The 12,500-nt window shown below is 45.2% G+C and overlaps 1 protein-coding gene across 5 annotated transcripts in view; it reads left to right on the forward strand.

Moving 5' to 3' along the window:
- Positions 1 to 270: 270 nt before the first annotated feature.
- The window catches only part of PTAFR (platelet activating factor receptor), a 504,188-nt gene continuing 491,958 nt past the window's right edge, over positions 271 to 12,500 (forward strand). For 3 of the 5 annotated variants that reach the window (XM_069623069.1, XM_069623066.1, XM_069623070.1), the window contains exons 1-2: positions 307 to 392; positions 918 to 1,028. The gene's annotated coding sequence lies outside the window, so the exon portion shown is untranslated. Of the gene's footprint in view, positions 393 to 917; positions 1,029 to 12,500 lie in introns of those variants that run through there. The other 2 variants (XM_069623068.1, XM_069623067.1) reach the window with 2 other exon arrangements.

Raw genomic sequence — 12,500 nt, forward strand, 5'->3', positions numbered from 1 at the left:
CACTTTTGATGGCTATTGTTTCTCCGGGTATGTATTTTATTTTTGGCGTAACTCTTTCACATATCCGCAAACGTCATTCAATTCACCCTATCTCACTGTGTTTACTGCTGTACTCACTTTTGATGGCTATTGTTTCTCAGGCGAGAACCGTGGATTTGCCATGTGCGGACTAAGTTCTAATGGGTCATGTATGTCCTCTCTCTATGCACACCGCTGCAGGTCTAGGAGGCCAAGAGCTCACATGTCCCCTTTCTATTGTTGTGGTGGGTTACGTCCCACCCTGTAAATTTGTAGGGCGGGGTTACCGCCTTGCGGGCCAGTATCAGGCTGAAGATAAAAGTGGTCACCTTCACAACTACATTACACTGTCGTCTCCAGTGCTTCATTGTTGCGTCAGTATTATGCTTATTGTTATATTACACCCGCAAGCGCGGATATAACAGGTCACTCTTGCTTATCAGAACCATGGGCCTGTTTTATTTACTGTTGCACTGTTTTGTGTGTCTTGCTGTTTGTTGTTCGTCGGCAGAGAGCCATCGTTTTTGTGGGGGCTTGCTTAGTTTTAGGAGACCGATCAAATTTCATGTCATTTGTTTATTAATTTATTTATAATTTATAAGGTGCAGTATAGAGCAAATGGTGTTTCCAGGCGTTGACCCACTGGTGTTTTCTATCTCTTAACCTTTCATATTTTGAGCTACATTCACATACGTATGTTTTGACGTCCATCGTGTTCGCAACAAGTTTATGCATAGTGGAAGGGGGGCGGAGGGTTATTGGGATTTTAAGAGCATTGTATGAACTTCGCCACCTAGATTAGCCTGGATGATTGTGCCCCTCTGGGTGATGCTGAAGTTTCTCGTGTCCCGCTGGACTCTGCCTGAATGGGGATTTCTGGTCTATTTTTTCTACTACAGATGGGCGCATTTGATTAGATTCTTCTCTCAAGGATATCCCTTTGCAGTGAGGCCTGTACCCTTTTTTCTCTAACAACCATTGAACTCTGCTGCCAGGGAACCTGTTCGATGGTAAGAACATGCTGAACTGTTGCCATGCCATATTTTTGGCCATAACGGAACATTACTTTTCATTCAGCTCGCCTGCCATGCAAAATAATATGTTGTACCCTATGCTGCTTACTTAATTCTCTTGCAGTGAAATGAATTCTCTTCATGCTTGCTTGCTATTGCACCCTCGTTAAGCATTTTATTCTATGGGTTTGTGCTTGAGGTTGACGTGGAAGTTCGGGCAACCCTATTAGCTTTGGCCACTTGATCTAAACCTTTATTTTAGTGTATTTCACCATCCCTATCCCTCCAGGCCTAATCCCGTTGACATGCAGAAGTGGCACTCTGAGGGATGGGCCACACTCCCTTTTTTCTTACCCTTTTGTGTCTGCTGCACTGACCTTGTAAACGGTGCTGTCTGGGCTCTCACTTGTGGCATTTGGCAGGGCAAATCCCAGATTGTATAGTCTGGTGTGGTAACACCCCATCATGCAACAACTTACTACTTCTCAGAAATCCCCCTTTACGCATAATCTCTTCTGATGCCCTTTTTCCATTCCTCTGCAGACTAAGGTTTGGATCCCCCTAGCAAGGGCAACATAGCTCACTTTCCTGGCAAGCCTCGGCTCTGTTCCACAACTTTGAGGATGACTAACACATTATATTAAAAAAGGATAGCCTATCAGCACACAATAGATTTGGCTTCCTCCACCATCATGCTGCTTGACAGAAGACACAGAGAAGGAGCATATTGCAAACAAAAAGTCAGACAACACAAAGGCAATTGAAAAACTATGAAGACAATGTAAGTACATTTTTTTTAAACGCAGTTGAGAAAACAAAGCAGCGTGCCATAGTCCTGAGAGTCAGAGTATTACCCCAAAAAACGACTGTGGAAATAACGAGCCCCAAAAGACAGAATTTTTGGGGTTGAATTTCGCCGGGATTTTTGTACTTTTATTTAAAATTTTTAATGGATGGGGGTGGGGTGGTAAGGGTATAAATACAGGCAGGGTGAAAGTGAGGGGGGACTGTGTGGAGTCCCCCCTGCAATATTAAAAAAGGCAAAAGACATTTTCTGAATTCGACCAAAAAAACTCAGACTTTAGTTATTTGTTTTCTAGAAATGTTCACGTACATCCGGATTCAGGCCTAACAGTTTGCACTTCCCATGTAGTGTTGACGGGACTCATGAACAGAATGATCGCATCGCATTGGTAAAAGCACACAACTGGGAAATGACTGAAGCATCCCAGAATCGCTCCGCTACGTACTGAGAATATTCTCCATGGCCACCCGTGATGTAAAGGGCATGCAGGATGCAATACAAGCTATCCAGGTGCCCACTTCTAAACCACTAAGGCCATCCACCAAGCTGGCTAGAGGACTAAGCAGGCTAAATCAGCAATATGGCAAGAGGTGGTGGGAAGGAGAACAGGCCAATGATTTGCTCCAACAATCCATGCAGTCCATATCCCAAAAGACAGTTTATTGGAACCCGAGATAACCGAAAATACCTGATCTTCTCAATCTTGGCCACCAAGTATCGTCCGCTAAATCGACAGCGCCACCTGCCACATGAACGGACGCAGCTGGTTCCTAGGATCTGAACAAATGCAGCCATCTGGATATGGACTGCCACACGGCTATTTCCACCTCCACTACTAGCTTCACCGCTCACGCCTCCCAACTTCATAAAACCAGATGGTTTTACCGCCTTCTGTCCAGCAAAATCTCTTATGCAACTTGCACCTCGGTGTTCCACTCTGCACCTACCTAGCTACCCCATGGCATGACGCATGTCGACGGCCTCTCCCTCCTCCACCCACATGGGCACATATTACTAATGGAGCCTACTCACAATTTCTGCAAGAAGCTTTGTTCACAGCAAGCACCTAATATGCTGGAATTTGCTTTGGTTCGTACCTGCCCCCACCTTCTTAGGTTTGCATCCTAAATTCACCTTTCACACAGACTATGCTTGACTAGGACACACTCTGCCCCTAGGATTGGCAGTCTCAGAGTCAGCCTTTGGAGTTTTCCCCATGGTGTATATTGAAAGGCAATCCTAGGCAAGGGTGCTCTTAAGCCCATCATGCAGCCAAACATTCCAAATGTGTTGCGATATACCTTCTTTTCTTCAGTCCCGCCTTCCCTTTGTCTTAGTTATCATACTCTGTTTCATCCTCATATCTTCCACCTGCTCATATTTCCCATGCAAACTATGATGTGGATACCCTGGGCAGGGCTAAAATACGCCAAACTGCAAAGAGCCTAGCTACTCTGAGACCACTACCATGGTGATTTAGCACACTATAAAAGCTCCAACATAAAATAACTTCCATGACAAAACCTCAAACTACTAAAACAGATCCCGAGTTGGCTGTTTTTGGTATTTTCTTGTGAGTCTGTCTCAGCATGACGTTGCTGAACTCATAAGAAGGTCTCCGAAGAAGCTGGGCCAGCACTCGGGTTTCTATAACTGCACATTGTGGCTTTCAATATTACTATGACGGCGCTTTGGAAACACTGTATCTAGGCACTTAAGTTTCTATAACAATGCATAGCTAGATAGTGTGATACGGTTTTCAGAGTTATACCATGGTGTGTAGGCTCGTGAACTCTAAAGCATTCAAAGACAAATGTAAATCTACTCAATCGTACTGCATAGAATATTTCTAGTCCGTTTCAATATTATACGAGTTCATATTTTTAGTTAAGATATAGAGCCTGTGGTCTAGTAAAGTTTAATCTCTAGGCGCTTTAAGATTGTATTTCTTATGCAATATATGTCAAGCTTCAGTTTCGGGATTCCAGGACACGTTCACAGGGACTGCAAAATGTAGTCTCTTTAACAGGGCCTCCCTGCTGCTTGCTGTTATGTTGTGTTCCACCTGCAGCAGTTGAAGAAAGCCTGGGGCTGAGGTGGCTGCTGCTCTCTGTAACTAACTTTAAAAAAAGCTGTTTATTGCACTTCGTGGCGTTTGTTGGCAGCGCATCACTTGGCTATGACCTGGGCTGCCATGGAGTAAAGTTTTGAGAGAAATGGTGCGGAGCTATTGTGTTAGACCTCACTTGGTCATGAGTGTCACCCTTTGTCTCGTTAAAGGGACGGCAACCTGGTACCAAATTATGTCCAGGTTGGGTGGGGTTGGCCTGCTGTGTGAATGTTAATCGTAAGGCGGTGATGAAATTGGTGGAAGAGGCTCAATGTCAATGCAAGAGAGCACTTGATGAAACTTCTAAGTTAAAGGATCAGGAATGGGTAATTGGAGACTTTGTGTGTCCAATAAAGAATCCAAGCTATGGCCTCAAATGTTTGGAATGTAAATTTCGGGTACCCAAAAGGATTGCGGCAGTGAGGGATAGTGTGGTGATTGTGGCTGGTAGGGAAATGTGGTCGAAGGGTAGGTTGGTGTTGAGCAAAGGTCAGAGTGCAGGAGAGAGTGAGAGTGATGAAGGTGATAGTGATGGATGGGGGAAGAGTAAGCATTGAGAGTAATGTTGGGCGTAGTGTGGTGATGGATGGGGGAGACGTGCTGGTGGAAGAATCAGGAAATTTCCTGTCAAGTTTAAGGATTTTCTGTGTGTTTAATGGTGCTCTAATTTTAGTGGTCATTTCACTTATTCATATATTAATTTAATGCATTGTTAAGGGGGGGGCTCGCTGTTAGTGTTTTTTTTTAAAAAAATTTCGTGTTCTGTTTTCTTTTATCATTAAGGGGGAAAGATGTGTTATGTTCTGTTGGGTTCCAGAACCACCAGTACTTCTGGAGCCTGAGGCAGTTGAAGAGAGTTTGGGGCTGAGGTGGCTGCTGCTCTCTGTAGCTGACTAACAAAGCCTTTTATTGCACTTATTTCATGGCGTTTATTGGCAGCGCATCACTCGCCCACTGTTTCACAGATAGTCCACCCGCAACAGTACTCTGCCCTCCTTACGTGTGCAGCTGCACATGCACTTTTAACTAGCAATGAACATACCTAACCATACACAACAGGATTATCATACTGGATGGCGTCATTAGATAAATGCATGTCGAGGCCCTGAGTAGCTCCCACATAGTCCAAGGTAATGCTGCCCATTCTGAGCGAGCATAGTCCAGATGAAGTACTGTCGTTGGTGTGTATAAGGCGTTCTTGTTAATTCAACGAAAACAATTACTATGTGCAAATCTGCTTTGTGCTGAATACTTTGAATGTGTATTTCCAATTTGTTTTTTAATGGGGGAGGGTCCCAGATACCCTCTTCCCCTTTAGCCCCTTATCCCACAACTACATTCGAAGTAATTGCCACAAAGTAAATTCCTGCAGTGATTTAGTTTGTGGAAACAATGCAATACTTAGAAAGTTGGAAGGTGGGACACTGACCTTCCTACCTTGGTGGTGTAGAGGTACAGAACTGATGGGTAAGGGCAGAGGTAGTCGGCGAGGAACAACGACCCTGAAAGGAGTTTATAGGGCGCAGCATTCAGGAGTCAATGCTTATATAAGGGTTTTTAATATCTTTGTTTTCTGGTGGATTTTGCCTGCTTGATGTTAGTGAGGAAAATAGACCCATTTAATGTTCTTGGAGGTTGACCAGCAAAATCCTTCTGGTTTAACGGTTGCAGCTCATGCATGTTTTAAAAAAAGGTTTGTATTTCTTTCACTAGGGTTTGAGTTGGAAAGGACCACCTCTTGCGAGCTCTCTATGGATAATGCTTTGCAATTTGAAGTCCATTCTTTCAGGGGAAGCCAGTGCAGGGGCTGCAGAGCTGGAGTGTCATGGTCAAGGGGTTTTAAGACTGTTTTGTGCAGCCTTGTTCTGGGTGAATTTGAAGAGGGAGTACTAGTTGTTTAGGGAGACCCAATTACATCCTTTATAATACTGCAGTCTTTCCAGTACCAGCTAGTACTGCATGTTCAGAAGTACAGAAGTGAGTTTTTGATATCTCTGATCCGCAATTTGGCAGAGATTTTGTTTTGTAGAAACCCAAATTCTTAGCCTTATTTACTAGTGTAGATGATCCATATTAGTGAGCCTCCCAAAGTTCAGGGGTGACCCGAAGAAGGCTACAGTTTTGGAAGTGTTTCTGCAAAGAGTTTCATCCCTCCATTCCTGTAGGTAATGTTGAGCTGGGTTGTTTGTTTTAAATTCTATTTGAGTGCCGCCTGTGAATTTCTGAAATGGAGTTGTTAATAACTGGGGCAGCTGCTGTATAACTGTGGCACGTTCAAGGGGATAACACAGGACCTTATCTCTGATAAATGCTGTGACCAGACAGAGAAACACTCGTTCAAGCAGGTTAAGCAGTTTCCTGATTTCCAAACTCCCTATAAAACTCTCTTCAGCACGATTTTGAGATGCCAGCTCAAAAACTGCAGATGGGTCGAACAGTACCTCTTCAGTTCTCTTTGATAGTATTGGCAGTGATGGATGGGTATGCTGCAAAGAATCAGAGGTAAAGATTGCAAGTTCCTAGCCAAACATAAAAAGCCCCCCTTCGCCCCAACGAGTCTCCACATACACACAGCAGCACATTTCCTACTCTCCAAGAGACAATTATCTCTAGCCATTGGCTGATGGCACATGGAAATATGGAGTCTGAAAGGCATTCATTTGCATGACACGTAGTCTTCTGCACCTTTCAACCATTCTTCTCAGAGCAGGGTGTCTTAATTCAGGGTTTTCGTTGAGTCTTGGCAGCAATGTTAGTGATTTCACATGCTTTGTCCTGAAAGACACTGACCAGGTTGTTAGCCAATTGCTAGGGATAGGAGTCACACACCAGCATTTCAACTTAAAGGGGAAGTGCGCTCTAGTTATATTGTCCCAAAAGATGGCCGATAATCAAAAATATATATAATATATATCATATTTTTAAAGAAAGTTCCTATGTAAAATTTGGAGCAAGTTAGGCTCAAAGTTTTTACATGGGGCATCCATTTTGTGATATCAAGCATCCTCCTCTGTTCATGTTAAGCTCTGCTCTGGTGGCAATAATCGAGCAGGAAAAGCCTGCTACTAGAAGCTTTTGCTTAGTGCAGCCAGAGAGCAGAGCTTAACATGGAGAGGAGGTTGCTAGTGTTTACAATTGCCTTCACTTTCATCTTATGATTTCAGTGCTCCCCAAGCCCAGGGAAGCACAGAAAACATAAAATAATAGCCAGAGCAATTATAAATACTTCGGCGGCTGCTGGTGGAGTTTTCATAATTCCTGTGACTTTCTTTTCTAGTTTCCCGAGCACAGGAAATTGAAAAATAAGTTGCAGCAGTTATGAATACTCTGCTGGATGCCGGCCAAGTATTCATAATTGCCTGGACTTGTCTAAAACAAAAGGTGCTGCATTAGGGGGAGCCCAGGAAACTTTAAAAAGAAAACCACTGAAATCACGAAAGCCACTGCAATCCTAAATACAATGTGGTTGTATTTATGATTGCAGTGGTTTTTTTTTTACTAAAAAAAAGAAGCACTTATCAGCAGCAGACAGTGAAGGATCCTGACTGCATTCTCTGCTCGCCGGCAATAATGAAGCAAAAGCCGGCTGTAATGAAGCAAAAGCCACCTACTGGTAGCTTTTGTTTATTATTGCTGCGAGGGCAGAGCTTAACACAAGCACAGGAGGCTCATCCATTTCACAAAATGGATGCCTCCTAGTGCTTGAAGTTTTTGAGTTTGAGCCTCATTTGCTCAATATTTTACATAGGAACTTGTTTTATATATGTTTTTGATTATGACCCATCTTTTGAGCCAATACATTTTTTTTTTTTGAGTGAACTATCCCTTTGATTGCTTGCAAAAGTTGCTTTTGGAGCAAGATTTATTTTCCTAATGATGGCATCAAAATCCTTTTTTGTATTTTTCAACACTAGCATTTGTTTTGGGTTGGTGAGGAGAGCAAGCCGTTTGTCCCACCGCTATTTGATAATGAGATGTTGGCACTTTGAACAAGGCATTACCAGGGGTTTGGACAGCTTGGTCCCTGCTCTCAAAGTTCTGTGGGTTGTTGGTAGGAAGACTTTTATTGCAAAGCGAAGAGGTGTGGTCTTTAAGTTTGGCGGCGTGATCTTTTATTGATCCGACAGGCATAGAAGTCACAGCTGGGTTTAGTGCGATACTCTATTTTTTTTTTTTATTTTTTTTTTATTCCTCTGGACAGTTTGATCAGAATCAGGGAGTGATCTGTCCAGTTGAGCAGTGTATCAGGGTTGGGAGGGGGGCTGTGTGAGATGTAGGAGAGGATTTCATCCAAGGTGGTTGCTGGTGTCTGCTGTAGCATGATTTACAGGCCCTCACAACATTCCAGGGAAGAGGGGAATGGGGCTGTAGGAAGGGTGTCTAATCAAAGGCTCATGTCCCCCAGAACAACATTTTATCAGGGAGAGTTCTTGGTAATTAGCTCTGCCTACTCTTTGAGAAATGTACCGGCAGCAGAAGATCTTTAGATGACCGATGGAAAGCGGGTTGTGAATCATGGAACATTTGCGGAGTGTATTGGTGAATAAGAAAGTCTGTTTAGTGGAAATCTCAATAACCAGTGCTGCGCTGCCTCCAGCGCAGGTGTTCACCTCCCAGTTGGATATAAAATCATTGCAAAGAATGTTGACTTAGGTGGTGCCTCAGTCATGGTCTATGCCCAAGGCTTCAAGGAGTTCATGAATTCTGTTGCTATGTTTAGTAACATATTGGATTTGATATGTTATGGATAATGTTGCTTTTGATCGTCGAAGGAGGAGGATGGGAGATTTTGAAGGAACTGGGAGGTGTCTTGCCTGTGTGGTGGTGATCACGCAGGAAGTGGGCTCCAAGTGCTGGGGGAAAGGGAGAAGTCACTTACCCCTTCGATGAGCCACATACACCCAGCTCACCACTTCCTACTTACCAAACAAGTGCACATGTTGAGGCCAGTCCAAGGATATTTGCAGACTGAGATGGGGCTCCTCATGGTTAGGGATACAAGTTGCAGAGTAGAAGTAACATGGAAGGAAAGACAACTTTATTTTTATGTCCTTGCAGAGCAGCCTTGTTTTGGGGGAACTGTGCTCTGATTTACTTAATCTAGAACCACAATTTATCAGGGGGAAGTCGGAGATTGTGAACTGGGTCTGCAGCAGAAAGAGCGACATACTTGAATTGTATATAAAATGTGGAATTCCACTTTTTCTAGTCTTAGAGGCAATGCCGGGTTACATCTCAGTGTGAGTTTTTGGCCTTTTATTGCTGGTTTGCTGTTGCAAGAGGCTTTTCATTGGATTGAAAAGCGGATTGTGGGGGTATGGCCAGCAGCACTGTCGATGCAAATGCCTCCTTGTGAAGCCGTCTTTAGTGAGAAAAATATGCCACATCCTGCAGGTTGTTACAGACGCCCGGCAATGTTGATCGGAACTAGTGGTGTGATTCTGCAGCTTTTGGGGAACAGAGCTGTTCTGAGGCTGGAGCATTCATCGAGGCCTGCGGCTGTATCAACAAACCTTCAAAATGGCGCCACAGCACCTTTTACTGAGCCCTGCGGGGACGCCCACGCATAGCCAGTCATGAAACGGGCTGGTTTGCAATCGGAGGGTGAGACACGGAGTGGGAGACTCATCCAAAGCAACTATCGCGGGACTACCCGTTCATCCTCTTCGCCACCGGACCAGATAACTGTGATCTTGCAGCATACCGGGCGAAACATACCTTGACCTCTGCGCGGCGCGCTCTCCCTGGGAGGGACCAGCAGCGCTCGAGGCGGCGGAGCTTTCCCGGAATTCTGAGGCTTTGAACGGTAACACCGGGGCCCACTATCCCGCGGCACTACTTTGTTTCCTGATGTGAGCCTGAGATAACTGGAACTCATTGGCTCCCGATCCACAGTTGCATGAAATTCTGCCCTTCTCCCCCTGATACAATTGCAAGCTGGGTTCCTCTGCAGTGGAATGCTTCATGGGAGCCTTTTGAGGGATTTTTCTTGTAATTGCTGCCTCAAGCTGGGAATGCCTAGTGTAGTGTTCTGCAGCCAATCGCCCACTCGACCGTGCAGTGACGGGACAGCCTCCCACTCCCCCGAGGCAACCAATAGTGGCCAATTCATTTGGATAACCTCGGCAGATCGGGCGCAAGGACAACTTCACCAGGGTGGGATTCCCCCGTCGTCAGATGCCATCATATCTAAACATCCCAAGGCCCTAAAGAATGCAGACATTTCCACTGCCGGAGGAGAACGGAAAGAAATTGGAGTTGGCAAAGTCTCTGCCTCGGGTTCTGGTAGGCCCCTCTGGCAACTAGCCACCAAGGAAGACATTCAATCTGTCATGCCTGATGTCAAAGCCGAATTCCGCCGTTGCATGGCTGAAATTTCCACCAAATTAGAGTGCACCGATCAGAGTGTGGTGGAAATGGAACAAATACTGGGGGATGTGGAGGAACAAGCCCGGGACCACCCAACCCCCCTGCTGGAGGTTCAATAGAAAATCGGAGTCTTGGACGACAGAAATGAGATCCTGGAATATAAACAAGAGGACATGGAGAACAGGGCTCTAAGAAATAATCTGCGGATTAGAGGAGTATGTAGGGGATTTATTTCAATCTCTACTGTCACATATCGACAAACCGCTGCTTTTACTGGACCGCCTTCAGATTGCGTACCCGCAGGGGGCTTGCTTCTGAGTACCCTCCAGATGTGATTTTCCCAAGTCCACTTCTACACAACGAAGCAAGAGATCCTGGCGGTGGGGCGTACCCAGGACGAACTGACCTTCCAGAGCCCCCCCTCTACAGATTTTCCAGGCTCTAGAGACTGCCACGATTGAAAAACACAGAACTCTCATCCCACTAACTCTTTTATTTATTTTCTGCATGACCAGAAGATCAGGTACCGCTGGCTATTTCCCACTTCCGTAGAGCGCCCATTTAAGTGGGTGTTCCGGACGATATCATGCCTGGAGGATGCAGAGGGGATCCTGAACGCCACTTTGCCGGACAAGGGCCTCCAACCAAAGTCACAATGCTCTGCCTGGTCAAGAGTCCAGAAAGGTTGCAACTCAGGGAAATCTCTTCCACACACCTGATCCAGAGAAATGCTGTCACTAAAGGGGTCTCATACTCTCCTATCAGTATTAAAAGTTCCGGCAGCTGGCACCAAAGAAGCGCCAATCAATGCAGCGCTTAAGATGGCCTTCATGCGGCCTACGTCTGACCTCAAGTGGGATGTCACTCGAAGGCCCTTGGGGTGATTTGTCTTATGTTTTTAGCAATCTTAAGTTTTGTAGTTCGTTGTTGGGACTCTATTTTTTTTTTGTTGTTGTTTGAGCAGGATGTCAGAAATCTTCTTATCCTAGATGGCATCTGACATACACCTCCCTCCGTCCCCCCATACTATGGAGGAGGAAGGTCCAGCAGTACCTCACCAGAACTTAAGCTTTGTTTCGTTAAATGTGAAAGGTTTGAACTCTTCTTTTGGTGCACTACGTTCGCCTTCGGAGTAGAGACTTCCACAAGCAGTTCCTGCCCTCTGGTGGGACGGCGATCCTGATGGCAAGGGGTACCCAGTTTGAAGAGTTGGACTCTACTCCAGACCCTGGAGGCCGATATATTGGAGTGAAAGTTATGCTCTTAGGTGAACTATACTCGTTAATCTTGATCTACGACCCTAATGAAGGGCAAGAACATTTCTTTAGGGAACTGAGTGATCTCTCCTTCCCTTTCTAGAGGGGCAGGTTGTTATTGGGGGAAGACTTTAATGGTCTCCCCAACAAGGATAAAACGCATGCTCCCTCCTCCAAAGTATTACATCCAGGCGAGCGGGACATCACCATTTTCTTACAGGTCCATCGCTCCTCCCATATAGATCTGATCCTGGTGTCACTCCAGCTTATGCCACTTACTGATAAGGTGTCTATTGCCCCAGTGTTCTCTCAGACCATGCCCCAGTCCCCTTACATATTAGAGCTTGGGATCCAGTCCCACCTCCCAGAACTCAATGGTGCTTATATGACCCAATCTTAAATGATATGACTCTGAGGGATGGGGTAGCGAAAGCAATACAAGAATCTTTCCAGGAGAACTCCACTGAACTGATGTCCCCAGCTACGACATGGGACATTATGAAAGCAGTCGTCAGGGGAGTCTTAATAGCTCGTACAGCAGCCTATTACAAATGTAAAAGACAGACCCAAGCCCTATTTGAACAAAAGATTTTGGAGATCGAGAGTAAATGCAAGAAGGGTTGGTCCCCTAAACTCCACTTAGCCCTTCACATTGCCCGTAATAAACTAGAGGCTCTATATGCCAAAGAGACACCCCAGTCTCTGACTATCAAACAGGGATACTATGCTAAAGGTAACGCAGCCAACCAACTCTTAGCGAGAAAATTGTCCCAATCCAGAAAACGAAACACTATCATAGGCCTTAAAGATCAACAAAGGGTAACTCAATATGGGGAACAGATTAAACTACAGTTGGCGAAAGCCCACCTGCTAGACACAATGTCGGCATCAGTTGGATCAACCTCGGCCCAAAAAAGGTACATTGAGGG

The sequence above is a fragment of the Ambystoma mexicanum genome, chromosome 11, assembly GCF_040938575.1.
Source record: "Ambystoma mexicanum isolate Mex_15411 chromosome 11, UKY_AmexF1_1, whole genome shotgun sequence".
NCBI classification, from domain to species: Eukaryota; Metazoa; Chordata; class Amphibia; order Caudata; family Ambystomatidae; genus Ambystoma; species Ambystoma mexicanum.